Source organism: Lontra canadensis, unplaced genomic scaffold, assembly GCF_010015895.1.
Source record: "Lontra canadensis isolate GAN:19392208 unplaced genomic scaffold, GSC_riverotter_1.0 scaffold8, whole genome shotgun sequence".
Classification (NCBI taxonomy): Eukaryota; Metazoa; Chordata; class Mammalia; order Carnivora; family Mustelidae; genus Lontra; species Lontra canadensis.
The window spans coordinates 21,901,256-21,920,270 of NW_022631002.1; positions in this window are offsets into that span (position 1 = coordinate 21,901,256).

Here is a 19,015-nt window from a genome sequence, read left to right on the forward strand (position 1 = left end):
TGTTTTGTTTTGTTTTGCTTTTTCAATTTTGTGAAGAAAAGAGCATTAATTATATGAAATGTAAACTCCAGTTCATAAATAAATTTAATAAGAGCAAAATCATTCCCACTTACTACCATAGTGTCTATGGCTCCTTAAGTATTATAGTGATAGTGTCAAGTACAACAGTGACAAGACCACATAGCCTTCAGAGTCCAAAATATTTACAATGTGGTCTTTTACAGGATAACTGGGGCAACCCCTGATCTAAAAGCAGTTGGGAAAGAAGAAATCAAGCACTCTCAATTTGTGCAAAATAGTAGATGAGGTAATAAGAACATTTAAAAGAGAAGAAAAAATGGTGTAACCTGACTTTGAAAATGAAACAAAACAAAGCAAGCAAAGAAATGCAAAACCTCAGAGCAATTAACATCCCTATTCACGTACAGGCATCAGAGTTTGGGTGATTAGAGTTTCTTTCTGCTAGGAAACTTAACAGCTGTTTGTCAGTAGAAGGAGAAACTATCTGGAAAAACCAACTATTATGTGAGATAGCTGGGGTAGCAGCTATAATCTGTCATACCAATAAAGGAAACAACATTCTTTTTTTTAAAAAATCTTTATTTGTGGGGCTCCTGGGTAGTTCAATCAGTTAAGTGTCTAACTTCAGCTCAGGTCATGATCCCAGGTCCCTGCTCAGCAGGGAATCTGCTTCTCTTTCTCTCTGTCTGCCCTCCCCCTACCTGTGCTCTCTTCTCTCAGATAAATAAACAAAATCATTTTTTAAAAAATCCCTTCAAAAAAAATCACTAGTTGTTATCACTGGACCCATGTGTGTTCCACTTTATCGTAGAGAAACATAATGAATTGTCTAAAATATAATGTCTACAACTTTTTCACATTTGCCTCTCAGATAAATCCATTAATAAGAAAGAAGTTTGGCACACATTGTGCCTGGTTGGTTAAAGGTAATTTTTAAGGGAAAAAAAAAAAAAAAGAAGTTTGGGTAGTTCTGTTAGTTAAATTCTCTATGTCAGTATGACTAGGCCACGCTGCCTAGTTGTTTCATCTAACATTACTCTAAGTATTGCCCTAGAGGTAAGTTGTAGATATGATTTACATGTACATTACTTGACTTTAGAAAAGGAGATTAACCTCCATAATGTGGATAGGGCTTCTCCAATCCCTTGAAGATCTTTAAAGCAAAAACTAAGGCTTTTTAGAGAAGAAAGAATTCTGCCTCAGGACTAATGTAGAAATTATGCCTGAGATTCCTGCCTGCCAGCCTACCCTACCCATTTTGGACTTTCCAGCTCTCATAATCACATACACCAATTCAAAAAATAATGAATCTAGATAGACAGATAATCTGCAGGTAAATAGATCGACCTATAGATAGATCGATCGATCATTCCTACTGGTTCTTTTTTTTTGCCCCCTGGAGAACTCTGGCTAATATAGAACTCTGGTTCTCTCGCAAGGCCAAGGCACTGGCGTGGCTCCACTATGGTCTCAGCTCCCATTCCATAGTTTGCTGCAGCTTCCCCTCTATGTGCTGTTATAATTACTATTTACTCTCTTTGCCCTTTCAGGGCTTCTGTCGTAACAGAGCCCCCTTTTTTTCTATTCCAGAGAGACAGCACTCCATCTTTTGGCTTCTCTGTTTCTTAAGCACGCATTTGAAAACAGTGCCTGATTTATCTCTCTCAAATTACCCTAATGAAAGCATCCTAAGTGTTTTCTCCCTGGACCCTGACTGATAGAACATTTACAGAATTATCAGAATAAAATAAAGTCTTTGTAAAGTGCTGAAAATGATGCCTCCCTGTATTAAAGTCTTCAGTAAAAAGGTAGCCGTCATTAACCTGATTGCTCTAGTTTAATCTTCGTTGCAGTGGCTTCTAAACATTCCGTTTCTTCACTGATAAATATTTCTGAACATATTAAAAATCCCTGCTCATCTTTCCAAGGTTCTGCTAAGTCTCTCTCTAGGGAACTCTGGCCATGTCTTGACAGTGATTCAAAGGCTGCAGCAGCCTCAGGGTCAAAGACCCTGCCTCTCCAGAGACCGGGGTCACTTCACCTGTTCAAGAAGGGCCAGTCCCCTCCAGCTCATCTCGGAAAAAAACATCTTTCCAGAAGCAGAAACAAGGAAAGAAATCTTCTCATTTAAATGGGATGGGAGGGGAGGTGGTGTACAATGATCCCCTCCATTTTGTTAAACAAACAGATTGGGTTGCAGCACTTTGAGGAAGGTGATCAAATCATATTTTTAATTATTTTGCACACAAATTATTTTGCACTTAAATGTGACAATAAAAAAGTAAAAAATTTTGAAGTCTTTGTAGGAGGAACATCCTTTTATCCTTCCTTCTCATCCCTGATCCCATCACAAGCACCACCACTTTCTCCCCTACCTTCATAGGCTCTAATAGCTATTTTCTACAGTGAGCTCAAGTCATCTTCCTCAAACAAATATATGATCAGGTTTCTCCCCAGCTTAACAGATGTTGCTTGGTCTCCATTGTTTACAGGGTAAAATAGAAGTTCCTCAGCATGACCTCCAAATACATTTCTAGCCTTATGTTCCATTCATCCCAGTCCCTTGGAGTTCCCTGGACATCTGGATATGCTTTATATTCCTATTTTGTGGGATGTTTGTTTATTTATATGTGCTTCTCCCTTGTCTTGGTACACTGTGTCTGCATCTATCCCTTGTTTACCTAGCCAGCTTCTACTGTTCTTTCAAGCTTCAGCTCAGTCAGAAGGTGATCTCCTCTGTCACCCAAATCTCAGTAGATACCTCTTCATCTGTGTGTGTGTGTGTGTGTGTGTGTGTGTGTGTGTCTGTGTGTGTGTGACCATCACTTTCTACAAAGACTCTGTCACTACCCCTGCCACTACAATGGCACCCTCAGCTTTTCTGCTTGCACTGTGTCCACTCACCCCTCAGGATCACAGCTGTTTTGGCCTAGAGTCCACACTGCATAAAGCCTCAGCAAGTTAATGGACAAATACATGGACAAACACACTGGTGAGGCAAGCAATACAAACCCACGTTGGCTCTTTATATTATTTTTATGACAATTATAATTAAATTTAGGTTTTTCTCAAGCTGTTCATGAATAACATTTTTCTGAAAGCCTTTGTCTCAGCCTACTAACTTTCCCAGCCCAACTCAGATCTTTCAACTAACATTTGACTCCCTGGCCAGAGTCCTCTGGATTCAACCAGCAGCCCCGAAGCCCTCATTTTTGTATCTTTTTCATGATCTTCGTTAACCTAAACTTCCTTAACATTGAACTGAATCTTTCAAAGCTGGGGTCAAATCAATTGCCCATGAGCCTTTACCATATTCTCTGGTCATTCTAAACTTTCTTATCCTGTGATATGTAGTTATTATTTGAGAGAGCGAGTTGAGTGATGGCTCAGCCGGCTCTGGAACTTTAATCTTGGAAAGTAGTTTATCCTCTCTGAACCTTTGTGTCTTTATCTGAAATGCAGTTGGTTGCAGTCTACTTATTTTGCCTCTTGCGTATTAGAAATAAAAACAACTGTATATGTGAGGGCACTGGTACAACCCTGGCAATAAATACCCTGAGGGTGGGTATTTATTACACATATACACCTTGGAATCAAATGATTTCTGGAAATTCATTTATCAATCTATCATGATTTAAATTTTCAAATATCTACTTTTCATTTAAAACAGCTCCTGGGGCTCTTGCGTGGCTCAGTCAGTTTGAGTGTCTGACCCTTGATTTTGGCCTACATCATGATATCAGGGTTGTGAGATCAAGGCCCGTGTGGGGACTCTGTGCTCATCGTGGAGCCTGCTTGGGATTTTTCCCTCTCCCTTTGCCTCTGCTCCTCCCCCACTCTCTAAATAATAAATAAGCAAAATCTGGGGCACCTGGGAGGCTCAGTGGGTTAAGCCTCTGCCTTCAGCCCAGGTCGTGATCTCAGGGTCCTGGGATTGAGCCCCGCCTTGGGCTCTCTGCTCAACGGGGAGCCTGCTACCTCCTCTCTCTCTTCCTGCTGCTCTGCCTACTTGTGATCTTTCTCTCTGTCAAATAAATAAATAAAATCTTTAAAAATAAATAAATAAATAAATAAACAAAATCTTCTTAAATAAAAGTTTCTTAAAGTTCTTTACATTTTTATTTTTTAAAGTGTTTTACATTTTAAATGAGATTTACATTCATAATCTTTATAAATGTATTTTCTTTAAATACAACAATATAGTAATTGTGTTGGCAGCCATGTATTTTGGAAGTGCTAGTCTCTTTGAAATGCAATCACCATCTGCTTGCTGTTCACACTTGATTCCCACTTGCTGCTTGACCTCTTTTAAATTGGCACATCCATTTTTATCTTTGGATTTATTCCGTTTATGAGGTCACTGACTGCATTAGCAATGTGTCTGACCAGTGGGAAGTGCTCATGAAGGAAATAAGCCAAATCAGGAAATAGTGGTTCAGAATCTTCAGGACCCTGATGGTGGGAAGAGGAAGCAGAGAGGAGACAGGAGGATAGAAAAACAAGTTACAGGAAACAGGCCCTCAGCCAAGCCCACAAAGAAGAGATTGAGCCAGTTTGTCTGGAAGCTGATCAAGTTGCAAAACCTTTAACTCTGAGCACATTCGGGGCAGAGTTTGATGCAAAATGACAAATTATTTTGCAAGCAAAAGCAACAGCTGATGACAGGGTTTCTGTTGGTATTTCCTAGCCATTTTAATTAATCCAACACACAATGATTGAAGTTTCAACTGTATTTCTTCCTTTTTTCCTTAACATAATTTATACTTTATTTGGATTCTAGTGAATTAGAACATCAGAAATCAGGCTCCCCTTCCATCTTTTACTTACTGCCTAGAATATTTCAATAGGCCCAGCAATAACATCTAGCTTTTGCAGTTTTGGTAACAGAATAAAGGAAGAGAAGCTCTTCCGGAGGGGGGGGAAAAAAAAAAAACAAAAACAAAGGAAGTCTGTTTGAAAATAAATCTCTTATTCTGTATTTCTATGTGTAACAAGCTAACAATGTTGATTTGGCAGTTATTTGGTAAATAGAATTTGTAAAGAAGATTTATTTATGGTCCCTAAACAGATTTTATTTTGGTCTAGGGTGCCTACATTAATAAAATCAATCATGTAATTTCTAAAACTTGGATTTTTTTTTTTTTTTTGAAACTTACATATTCCTAAAATTGTCAAAGTTGTTTGGTGGTTGCATTTAAGGTCATTATTGTCATATTAGGTTCAACAACAGGAAATTTTTGAAAAAAAATCTTATGTAAGAACCAAAGGTGAAAAAAGAAAAAAGACTATTGCAGTCAGAGCTATTTTTTTTTAATTTTATTTATTTTTTCAGTGTTCCAAGATTCATTGTTTATGCACCACAACCAGTGCTCCATGTAATTACATGCCCTCCGTAATACCTACCACCAGGCTCACCCAAGCTCCCACCCCTCCAAAACCCTGTTTGTTTCTCAGTGTTCACAGTCTCTCATGGTTTGTCTCCCCTCTCTGATTTTCCCCAACTCACTTCTCCTCCCCTTCTCCCCATGTCCTCCATGTTATTCCTTATGCTCCATAAGTAAGTGAAACCATATGATAATTGACTTTCTCTGCCTGACTTATTTCACTCAGCATAATCTCTTCCAGTCCCGTCCATGTTGATACAAAAGTTGGGTATTCATCCTTTCTGATGGAGACGTAATACTCCATTGTATATATGGACCATATCTTCTTTTTACATTCATCTGTTGAAGGGCATCTTGGCTCTTTCCACAGTTTGATGACTATGGGCATTGCTGCTATAAACCTTGGGGTACAGATGGCCCTTCTTTTCACTACATCTGTATCTTTGGGGTAAATACCCAGTAGGGCAATTGCAGGGTCTTGGGTAGCTCTGTTTTTAATTTCTTAAGGAATCTCCACACTGTTTTCCAAAGTGGCTACACCAACTTGAATTCCCACCAACAGTGTAAGAGAGGGTTCCCCTTTCTCCACATCCTCTCCAACACACATTGTTTAATGTCTTATTGACTTTGGCCATTCTAACTGGTGTACAGTGGTATCTCAATATGATTTTGATTTGAATCTCCCTGATAGCTAGTGATGATGAACATTTTTTTATATGTCTGTTAGTCATTTGTATGTCTTCTTTGGAGAAGTGTCTGTTCATGTCTTCTGCCCTTTTTTTTGACATGATTATCTGGTTTGTGTGTGTTGAGTTTGAGGAGTTCTTTATAGATCTTGCATATCAGCCCTTTGTCTATAGTGTCATTTGCAAATATCTTTTCCCATTCTGTGGGTTCCCTTTGTTTTGTTGACTGTTTCCTTTGCTGTGTAGAAGCTTTTGATCTTGATGAAGTCCCAAAAAGTTCATTTTCACTTTTGTTTCCTTTGCTTTTTGAAGACGTATCTTGAAAGAAGTTGCTATGGCCGATGTCGGGAGAGGTTACTGCCTTATATTCTCCTCTAGGATTTTGATAGATTCCTGCCTCACGTTGAGGTCTTTTATCCATTTCAAGTTTATCTTTGTGTATGGTATAAGAGAATGGTCAAGTTTCATTCTTCTGTACATAGCTGCCCAATTTTCCCAACACCATTAATTAAAGAGACTGTCTTTTTTCCACTGTATATATTTTCCTGCTTTGTTGAAGATTAGTTGACCATAGAGTTGAGGGTCCATATCTGGGCTGTCTACTCTGTTCCACTGGTCTATGTGTCTGTTTTTGTGCCAGTACCATGCTGTCTTGGTGATCACAGCTTTGTAGTAAAGCTTGAAATCAGGCAATGTGATGCCCAGTTTTGTTTTTCTTTTTTAACATTTCCTTAGCAATTCAGTGTCTCTTCCAGTTCCATACAAATTTTAGGATTGTTTGTTCCAGCTCTTTGAAAAATGCCAGTGGAATTTTGATCGGGATGGCATTGAACGTATAGATTACTCTAAGCAGTATAGACATTTTAACAATGTTTATTCTTCCAATCCATGAGCATGGAATGCTTTTCCATCTTTTTGTATCTTCTTCAATTTCTTTCATGAGTGTTCTGTAGTTCCTTGAGTACAGATCCTTTACCTCTTTGGTTAGGTTTATTCCCAGTTATCTTATGGTTCTTGGTGCTGTAGTGAATGAAATTGATTGTCTAGTTTCCCTTTCTATATTTTCATTGTTAGTGTATGAGAAAGCAACTGATTTCTGTACATTGATTTTGTATCCTGACACATTACTGAAGTGCTGTTTGAGTTCTAATAGTTTGGGGATGGAGTCTTTTGGGTTTTCCATCTAAAGTATCATGTCATCTGCAGAGAGAGTTTGACTTCCTTTGCCAACATGAAACTATTATTTCTTTGTGTTGTCTGATTGCTGTTGCTAGGACTTCTAGTACTATGTTGAACAATAGTGGCAAGAGTGGACTTGTCATGTTCCTGATCTCAAAGGGAAGGTTGTCAGCTTTTGCCCGTTTAGGATGATACTCGCTGTGGGTTTTTCATAGATAGATTTTATGAAGTTGTGGAGTGCTCCTTCTATCCCTATACTTTGAAACATTTTAATCAGTAATGGATGCTATATCTTGTCAGATGATTTTTCTGTATCACTTGAGAGGACCATGTGGTTCTTCTCTCTTCTCTTATTGATTTGTTCTATCACATTGATTTATTTGTGAATGTTGAACCACTCTTGTAACCCAGGGATAAATCCCACCTGGTCATGGTGGATAATCTTTTTAATGTACTGTTGAACCTATTATCTAGGATCTTCTTGAGAATCTTGGCATCCATATTCATCAGGGATATTGGTCTGAAGTCCTCCTTTTTGGTGGGGTCTTTGCCTGGTTTGGGGATCAGGGTAATGCTGGCTTCATAGCAAGAGTCTGGAAGTTTTCCTTCTGTTTCTATTTTTTGAAATAGCTTCAGGAGAATAGGTATTATTTCCTCTTAGAATGTTTGGTAGAATTCTCCCGGGAATCTGTCAGGTCCTGGGCTCTTGTTTTTTGGGAGATTTTTGATCACTGCTTCAATCTCATTACTAGGTATTGGTCTATTCAGGTTCTTCGATTTCCTGGTTGATCCACACATTCTTAAGCAAGGTGGTCATTAGCTTCCAAGTGTTTGAATTCCTTCCAAACTTTTTCTTGTGGTTGATTTCCAGTCTCAAAGCACTGTGGTCTGAGAATATGCAGGGAATAATCTCAATCTTTTGCTATCAGTTGAGCCCTGATTTGTGACCCAGTATGTGGTCTATTCTGGAGAAAGTTCTATGTGCACACGAGAAGAATGAGTATTCTGCTGTTTTAGGGTAGAATTTTCTGTATATATCTATGAGGTCCATCTGGTCCAATGTGTCATAAAATGCTCTTGTTTCTTTATTGATTTTATGCTTGGGTGATCTATTACTGAGAGTGGCATGTTAAGATCCCCTACTATTAATGTATTCATATCAATATGACTCCTTATCTTGATTAACACTTGGCTTATGTAGTTGGCTGCTCCTGTATTGAGGGCATAATTATTTACAACTGTTAGATCTTCTTGGTGGATAGACCCTTAAAGAATGATGTAGTGTCCTTCTTTATCTCTGACTACAGTCTTTAGTTTAAAATCTAATTTATCTGATATGAAAATCACTACCCCAGCTTTCTTTTGAAGCCCATTGGCATGAAAGATGCTTCTCCATCCCTTCACTTTCAATCTGGATGTATCCTTAGTTTCAAAATGAGTCTCATATAGACAGCATATGGACAGGTCCTGTCGTTTTATCCAATCTGCAGTCCTGTGCTGTTTTATGGGAGCATTTAGGCCATTCACATTGAGAGTGATTATTGAAAGATACTTTTTTTTTTTTTTTTTAAACATCATGTTGCCTATGAAGTCCTTGTTTCTATAGATTGTCTCTGTAAATTTCTGTTCTCTGTCACTCTTGGGTTCTTTCTTCTTTTATAGAACCCTCCCTCCCCTTAATATTTCTTGTAGTGCTGGCTTGGTGCTCACATACTCTTTTCAACCTTGCTGGTCTTGCAAGCTCTTTATCTCTCCATCCATTCTGAATGTCAGCCTTTTTGGATCAAGTATTCTTGGCTGCATGTTCTTCTCATTTAGTTCCCTGAATATGTCTTGCCAGCCCTTTCTGGCTTGCCAGGTTTCTGTGGACAGGTCTGACATTATTCTGATGGACCTTCCTCTGTATGTAAGGAATCTCTTTCCCCTAGCTGCCCACAGAAGCTCTTGTTAAAAATTATAATTCATTAGTCTCACAATCAAGTGTCTTGGGGTCTTTCTAGATTCATTGATCTTGGGGGATGATCTTTCTGCCTCTAGAACATGAATGCTGGTTCCATTCCCCAAATGGGGAAAATTTTCATCCAGAATTTGTTCAACTATATCTTCTAGTCTTCTGTCTTTTTCCAACCCCTCAGGGATCCCAATAATTCTTATGTTGGAATGTTTCATGGTGTCACTTATTTCCCTAATTCTGTTTTCATGGCTTCTTAGCTCTTGCTCCCATGCCTCCTCCTGATCCTTTTTCTCTATCAGTTTGTCCTCTAGATCACTAATTCTATCTTCTGCCTGAATTACCCTAGCTGTTAGAGTATTTAAATTAGATTGGATCTCACTGATAGCATTTTTAATTTCTTCTGGGTAACTTTCACTTCTGCCCTTAGAGATTCTATGTTGTCACTAATGGTTTTCTCCAACCTATCCATTGCCAGGATAATTGTTACCCTTAATTCCCTTTCCAACATACTGTTTATGTCCATATCCAGTAGTTCTGATGGAGAGGGCACAGTCTCTGAATTTTTCTTCTGTTGGGTGTTCCTCCTCCTAGTCATTTTGGTGAGAGGTGATTGAGGGGATATAGCTGAGTAAGTCAACCTTGATCCAGGCAAGGTTCACCCTGGAAGGCTTTGGAATAATCGGAAGTCACCACCAAAAAGAAAGAAAGAAGAGAAAAAAGAGAGAGGGCAAGAGGGAGCAGGAGAGAAAAAGAGAAGACCCAGCCAGAATGAGCCCCAAAAGTAAGATTTATAAGGCATACAAACAAAAATGGATGAACAAAAAGACCAACAAAAGTAAATGACAAGAAAAAAAGAACCCAGCCATAATGAACCGCAAGGATAAGATTTATATAATATAAGAACAAAAACAAATACACAGAAACACTGACAGAAGAAAAAGATGGGAGGGTGGTTATAAATCCTTGATGTGGTTGAGGAAGTTTATTTTGATTCTTCTTGGGTATATCCTGATATCTTTGTTAAAGGACTCAGCTTTGCAGAGATGAAGGGAGATTAAAACTGGTTTATATATAGGGGTAGTATTGATTAGGGAAAGAGGGTTACCTTGAAGCTTATATCTATATGTATATTAAAAAATAGAAAAGAAAAAGAAAAACACAAGTATATCTATGAAAAAAAATTCAAGTTAAAAAGTTATTATGCATATGTTGTGTTAAACCTCTAGTTGTAATGGTAAGTAGGTTTAAAAATTTAAAAAGAACAAGAGTAGTGAGAATGAATTAAAAATAAAAGTAGTATCTATGAAATACACAAGTTTTAGGGCAATACTGGGAGATTAATATATTGTTTTCCCCTGATGTTGGGGTTTTACAGTTTTATGGGAAACCTGTGGTGGTTGTCCTCTCGTTCTTTTTTGACTTGCTTTCTGGGGGAGGGGCCTGCTGCATTGTTTTTCAGTCCGTCTTGCTTGGGCTGAGTAACCCTACTCCCTATCAAGGGGCTGCGCTCTGCGGAAACTGGCTTTTCGGGCTTTTGTTCTCTGGAGGTTTTGTTCTTTGGAAGCTTTTTGCAGATTTTCAGAGGTTTAGTGGAAACCAAACTGCACCCAGACCTCTGCCTGAGAGAGAAGACTCAGTCTGGTCCCCTCTGGGTGGTCCAGAACACACAGATTCCCCCTCTGCAAGCTCTGCTGAACTGTGCAACCTCCCACAGTGGGGAGTCCCCAGCCACCATCTCAGGGGTCGCCTAAAGGGCCTGCTTGTCTCTGCACTCCCATGCCACTAAAACCATGAGCAATATTGGTCCAGGGAGCCCGCTTCTGGTGGCTGCCTTTGCTGGGACTGCTGTTTGGGGTCCAGACCTCATGGTTGCACAGGTTGCTGCCCCAGAGAAATCCTGACCAGAGATCGCGCTGAGTTCCTTCAGGCACAGGCTGGGAACGTCCAAACCCTTGGCAGGTCCTAGAGACCACCGGCACAGAGCTCTCTCTCCGGCTCAGGCAGGGTATGCAGTTCAGAGTACAAAAGGCTGTGGTTTGAGAGAGTGCCCAGCAGACTGTCTAACGCAGGGGCAGGAGTGCGCCCAGCTGAACAGTGGTGCAAGCTGCGCAACGCCGGAGCCTCTGGGACCAGGAACTGGAGGCTCCGTCACACTCTCTCTGGCATGGGTGTTTGCTAAGCAGTGGCTGTCCTGGGTCCCTTGGCTTAGGCCCGTGTCTGTGACCGCCTGATTCCACCAGTTGCCCTTTACGATCATTTGCTCTTTTTGAGTGCTTTAACCAGACTCCAAGTTTATGCTGGTCCCCAATCACAGGACACTTTCCTCTTGGGGTACTACTTTCCAATGGGTCGGTTCTGGAGGCTCCCTCCCCTTATGTTTATACTCCAATATCAGTCTGAGCATTCCCACTCTGCTTTCCCTCTCCACTGGTGTCTTTTGCCCCTGTAGAGGTCCAGAAGTGTATAATCCTACATCTCGGGCTGATTTCATGGGTGTTCAGAGTGTTCTGGTAGATATTTAGCTCACTTTAGGGGACCGGTTGAAACAGGGTCTCCTGCTTCTCCGCCATCCGTCCAGAGCTATTTTAAATGAAATTCAGTGCAGACCTTAGATTGCATCTATTTTGGAAATGATTAAAATTCAGCTTGTTTATTTCTGAGAAGAGAACCCTAACCAGGAAATTCTATTTGATTCTACGAAGTTGTTCAGCAGTAGAGCAAATGTACATCCTTTAACTTAGAGTTTAATAATCTCCCTAAATGTGTCCAAAGGGAAGTTCCTAGAGCAAGTTCATCAGACTCACCCATAACACAGGATAAACAGTAAATCTTAGATTTACTGAATCAAAATCATTTGGAGTAGGACTCAGGGTTTTGCAGTTTATTAACTCCCTATATTATTTTTAATGCACATTAAAAATTAGGAAGTCTTGCCTGTTTTACTCCATGGGGTCTTCTGTAACTCTGTTTTGTAGGCATTGCCTTAAATTTGCTCTCATCCATTTACTCCTTTATTTCAGTTTTTCAAGTGCTTATTGTGTATAAGATACTATACCAGGTGCTGGCCCTAAAATGTTAAGCAGAACATTCAAATTCTCTTCCCTCATGCAGCATAAAATAAAGTGAACATTAATGAAGCTACTCAAACAATTTGACAGATAGCCAATAGGGTTCTTTGCAATATTTCTTCCCTGATAAAGGGACACTTAGGACCAGTGTGTTGAAATGAAGATTTCCTTGATGGTGGTCCCCCTTCCCTGGATCTTCCCAAGATAAATTTTCAGCCTTTTACATGGTGGTTCATAAAAATGGCTTTGCATTTAAAGTAATTTTCATTGATTATTTTTTCTTTGTTTCTTCCTCTTTTTTAATTTTTTTTTCCTTTATAGCCACCAAGAACTTCTGTCTCTTGGTAGCAGTGGCACTACATGGGTTACCATGGTAACAGTGCATTTGGGGGGAATAACAAAAGTAAATATGCATGTACTATGTCAGCACATCAGTTGCTAATTCCTGATGGAGGTCTGAAATTGTTTGCAGCAGGCTTTTGCTTTGAAAATGGTCCAAGTTTTTGTTTTTAAATATATTTTGTTAATTGAATATTTGTAGCTTATTCATTAAAGTCAAGTAAGACAATTTTTTTTAACAGTCATTTAAGAAGGGTCAGAGCGAGAAGAAAAATGTATCCTTTAAAGACAACAAGTGTTTAATGAATCTAATAGAAGGAGCTAAATTAGGCATGGTAAAAAGATCAAAATGACATAGAATTTTAAGTCATGTACTCAAAAGTCGTACACTCAAGGCTTCTATATTAATCTTTTAAATTCAGGGAGCAAAGAAGAAATACAGTAAATATTTATTAAATAATAGCCTTCTGTGTCACAAAAATAGAGACTATAGGACCAAAAAGGATCACAGAGAGTCATCTAGTTCCAATTAACACAGTGAGTCGGAGACAAAGCCCTAGCGTATGCCCTTCCTTCTCAGTGTAAGTCTGACATTTCCCCCATGCATGTTGGAATGGTAACTTTTATTTTTATTTTTTTTAATATTTTTGTTTATTTATTTGACTGACAGAGATCACAAGCAGGCAGAGAGGCAGGTGGAGAGAGAGGGGGAAGCAGGCTCCCTGCTGAGCAGCGACCTTGATGTGGGGCTCGATCCCAGGACCCTGAGATCATGACCTGAGTCGAAAGCAGAAGCTTAACCCACTGAGCCACTCAGGTGCCCCTGGAATGGTACCTTTTAGCAAATAGGGCATGAAGATCAGTGGTCTCATTCTCTGTCTGCTCCTTGTCCTGCTGCCATAGTCACCGCCTCATCACCTGTTACCTTTAATATCCCGGTATGTGCTGAATTATTTACCCAGTCTTTTTTCTTGCCCTCCTTGTTCCATCTTCACCCTTTCAGAGTAAAATGTCATGTTCTCGAACCATGTGACATACTCCAAGCTGCTTGTTTTGGTGTTTAAGGTCTTTCCTGGGGTGGACCCAGCCTCACTCTGTAGAATGATCTCCCATAATAACTCCACATAGGCTCCTGCTCCACAGCTACCACAAATTACTTGCTGACCCGTGAGCATTCCAGTTCCTTTTCATTTTTTGTAGTTTTGCTTCAGCCATTTTTTGATGTATGCCACTTTTGCCTTGCTAGAAAAACTATGCATAATTTAGCACACTGTCCAGAAAACACCGTCCCTTTGGTATCTCTCCTGAATTAATCCCAAGCACCAGCGTGGATAGCTGTTTTTGTTTTTCAGACCACATGGTACTTTATAGACATCTCACTTAAGTTTTTACCAGGTTGCAACTATGGGCTTACAACTCTGCCTGTGTTCAGGAAGAAGTCCCATGTCTGATTCACCTTTATGTACCCAGGGACAAGGATGGGACATGGAACAAAGGATAGTGAGTGACTGAATGAATAGCAAAATCTCCTGAGGTATAGAATGATTGTTTTTGACACCTACTAAGCAGGAATTATACATAAAGACAAACAAAAATTCTTTTATTCTCTCCCTTGCTATAGACCTCAAGAGAGTATGCTGATGATGAGAAAATAAATATTGCTTCCTCTCTCTCCCTATCAACTGCTTGTTTGTAATAGATCCATTCTCCCAAGGTCAAAGTTACTCTAGACCCGAATGAAATACACAAAGGAATGACTGACTGTTTCCTGTATACTTTGTATTACTAGACGGCTGCATTGGTAAAGCCCTTTTCAAACCCAGAACTGGTATTGTACTCCTTAGAATTGTAGGCCCAAATTCTGCCCTTTGGAATCATAGAGTTTAAATTTCCTGTATTTTCCACATAAGTACTTCTTTTTTTTTTTTTTTTAAAGATTTTATTTATTTATCTGACAGACAGAGATCACAAGCAGGCAGAGAGGCAGGCAGAGAGAGAGGAGGAAGCAGGCTCCCCGCTGAGCAGAGAGCCCGATGCGGGGCTCGATCCCGGGACCCTGAGATCATGACCTGAGCCGAAGGCAGCGGCTTAACCCACTGAGCCACCCAGACGCCCCCACATAAGTACTTCTAAGTGCTTGTTTATATTAATTATATCTAGTGTCCAGACTACACACTGTTCATCCCATCAGCTTTTCATCATTGGGCACGATACCTAGTTCCTTCACCATCCTCACCGCATCACCTGTGAGCAGTACACTTGACAGGGTCTTGAGTGATCAGTTTTAGCTGGAATGATAAATACTGGAGATATTTGGTTTTAAGAAAGGGAGAAAAATATTATTATAGTTTTTGGTGATAACAACATCATTAAATAATAATAGCCAGTTGTTGCTTTTCCCCCATAAGCCAGTGACTGCGCTCATCACTTCATATATATTGTCTCATTCAAACTTTAGGAACAAATGAAAACAACCTGAAGGAGAAATGATTACCCTAATTCAGGAAGTGAGAAAAGTGAGCCTAATATTGAAATATCTTACCCAAGGCTGTTACATCCTGATATTAGTAACTCTAAACATTGTGTTGTTTTCACAGAAAATCAAAATCAACTCCTAGACCTTCTTTAGTCTATTTGTTCTTCCTTTAAAAAGCAGTATATGTAAAGTCAAAATGCTGTATGAAAAAAATTAAATTACTACACTATAATTCCATTGAATTATAGATTTGGATGCCCACTGGAATCCACCAAGGGCGTGGGTATAGGAATACAAGGAGAACAAATATTATAAAACACCCAGGAGAATGAATTCTGTTTCTTGATAGAGTCTTGACAAACAGCGGTTTGCACAATACAGTTTGTGTATGCTGTTGTCTTCTGTGGCAAAGGCTGCTTCTAAAGGCATATTGGAAAAAAAAATTATCATTTTGATTGTGCTGCAAAATACATTTTTCATCTGAAATATACTATGTTGCAATGAAGACCAACCTATGAAGCCTGTTCTTGGAAGTCTGATTATTGTTTCAGATGGAAAGGCTGAAAGATAATTTTGCAAACTGTAACTACCATGGAATTTTAAAGTTTTGAATCAACTTTGCCTTCCTAAGATATTTTACACTGAAAGGCAAGGAAGTGATATCTGCCAAACATTTATCCTTCACTTGGACCCCATGACTGCCTTCATCTCATAAAAATAAAGCAGAGTTACGATTTTTTTGTCCACTGAAAATTTAATTTTTCTCTCGAAACTCCAACCTTTCTATTGGCAAGAATTGTGACTGAAGGCAAAAATAGTAAATAGAATAAAATAAGCCAAAACCAAAAATATTAAAAAGGATAGGAAACAAGATTGAATATGCAGGAAACTCTGGGGTAAGATAAATCAAGAGAGTGATTTAAAGTCGTTGCATTCTAGCAGAAACCTCTTTAGTAAGAAAGTTGTAGAAGATGGGTGGATTAATGAAGGAAGAAAATAAAAAGAGGTACTAAAATAAATTGAGTGTTCTCTGTTAGTCTCATCAAAACCGAGGCCTAGAAAAAAATTCATGTATGCACTTGGACAGTGGTGTACATGCAGATTTTACATTCCATTTCAGCAGATTCACAGATTTTCAGGGCTTTCCTGTGGACTTTCTGGAGTGTATATATGTCTCTTTGTGCTCCAAGCTACTTTTTGCAGTAGAATATGAGTATAAGTTTTATGTATTGCTTTACATGTAAGGAAATTAAAAGTCAGAAATGTGTCCTATATCCATGGTCATCTGATCAACAGAATTGAAGATTTAAATTCCAAATTGTGCACCTGCGTGACTCAGTTGCTTAAGTGTCCAATTCTTGATCTCAACTCAAATCTGATCTCAGGTTTGTGAGTTCAAGACCCACGCTGGGCTCCACACTGGGCATGGAGACTACTGTAATTAACTAATTAATTGTCTGAGGTGACTGCATTCCCATCCATATGTAATACTTTTATTTTTTTTTGTAGGTGTATGTATGTTTGTGTGGTGTGTTTGTGCATGCACATGTGCAAATATGTGGTGTATGAAATGAGGAAAAAATGATATATGGTTGGCAATGTTTTTGCATTTTACTCTTTTCAAAAAAAAAAAAAAAAAGTGAAAAGCCCAGTGACTACCAAAAAGATAGAAAGGCATTAATTTTAAAAATAAAAGTATTTACTTAAGTTGAGTAATGATACATCTTCATTATCATGTTTTTGTAGGTACCCACTGCATACCAATTCATTTTTCCATGGTCCCGCCTCTCCCTCCACCTACCACCGGGACAACCACTGTGCAGCAGCACATCCCTGGGGTGTTATCACCATCTCTTGTGTCCTGCCTCAGGGATTCTCTGACACCAAGGCACAGGGAGTCGGTACAAACTCACTCAGTGCTCAGGGCTGCACAACCTGGAGTCCTGCTGATTTTGAGCAAGGCCTGGAACAAGAAAGCTTTCCAGGAGGTCCAGATGGTGGTGCCAGCTGTGCTGCCACATGATCAAGCACATTCAATAGTACACAATTATCTAGGTTGGGTAAGAATGTGCAAGAGAGGAATCTCAGTTGAGATTCCTAGAGCCTAGAAAAAAACATGCCTCCTATGGCAGAAAACTCCTTGGAATCTAAAAAGAAGCTCTTAACATGCTCCTGAGCCCTTGTAGAGACTGAGAGACTATAAGTGGAGGACAGCAAGTGGCCATATGTCCAGAGCTGCCCTTCAGGACTTGTTATGGGGTCACAATGGTGCAGCAGCAATCCTTCAGAGCAGGCAATGGAAATATCTCCAGCATGAGGCCAGGCTCATTCAGGGGGCATATATAAGTCACATGTACATGTAGGTTAGTCTCCCATATCACCTACCTGTGTCTCATTATTGCCAGTCCCTCAACCCAAATACTCCCTTCACAAATACATCTTTGTTTGTTTTGATGACCCACTGATGGGGAGGAAAACACTTGGGCCTTGTTCACAAATAGGCATAAGCCACAAATAGACTCCTGCCTTACCAAGAACCACCCAGGGTGTTCCCAAACAAAAGTGGCAGAAATACTCCCAGTGAGTAGAGCTTTGTATGGTACGCCTGGTCATCAGCTTGGTGGGAAGGAGTGAGAAGCCTCAGGTGTGGACATACAAGGACACCCCCCAACCCCACTGCCCAAGGAGAATGCTTGGCCTTTTAATAAAAGACTCAGAAGCAGCAAGACTGAAAGATTGGCCCAAGGAAATCTGGGAAAGAGGGACCTGACTAGACTCAGAGGAGGCACTCAGCTATCAAATGGTTGTCTCATCCTGTGGATATCAGCTAGAATTTTCCTTCAGTCAAACCAGTGTTAGTGCAATGGCTCATGAATGGAATGGTCATTGTGGCAAGGATGTAAATGAAAATGGGCCAGACATCATGGCCTTCTCTCCAAAATGTATGACCTTGCCACTGTGAACACTCAATGCCTACTTAACCCACAAGCAGCAGAACCCAAGACTGCATCCTCCAATAGGATCCCTCTCTTAAATGAATCAGGAATCCCTTGATGGCAGATTAGCTTCATAAGAAATCTTCTATACTGAAGATACAGTGATTTTTCACATACGAGTTTGTCTTTTCTGCTTGCAGCGCCTGTGGAAGTATCACCATCCAAATATTTGAAGAATTCCTTAACCACTTCAATATTTTGCACAATAATTCCTCAGACTAAGGGTCCATTTTTTTGGCAGCAAATGCACAACAATAGACCTGTGACTATGACCCATTGGTCTTACCATACATGTCATGATGTAAAAATGTCTTTTTTTTTTTTTTAAGATTTTTATTTATTTATTTGACAGACAGAGATCACAAGTAGGCAGAGAGGCAGGCAGAGAGAGAGGAGGAAGCAGGCTCCCTGCTGAGCAGAGAGCCTGATGTGGGGCTCGATCCCAGGACCCTGGGATCATGACCTGAGCTGAAGGCAGAGGCCTAACCCACTGAGCCACCCAGGGGCCCCCATGATGTAAAAATGTCTTGAAAAACAGTGGAGTAGTCCACTAAAGGTTCATCCAAAGCATCAATTCAGAGATAAGTTCCTGCAGAATTTAGATGCTCTCCACTCATATGTGAGATATTTACTGAATTAACCAGTCTTATGGTGCTATGTCTACAGCAGCAACAATACATAAGTTCTGGAATTATGGAATCAGGAACAACTATTTCTGTCATCTTCTGTTTGATCCAGTTTGACTTAATTTTACTAATTATACCTAATTAGAGGAAATATGAAATTATGTTTTCCATTACCATGATCATAGACCAGCCTATTTTAATGGCTACTCATTTGGGCTAGTGGTAGGTTTCATGTCCTCCAGAGTGAATCACTTCCACCAAAGCTAACTCTCCCACCTTGGAATCC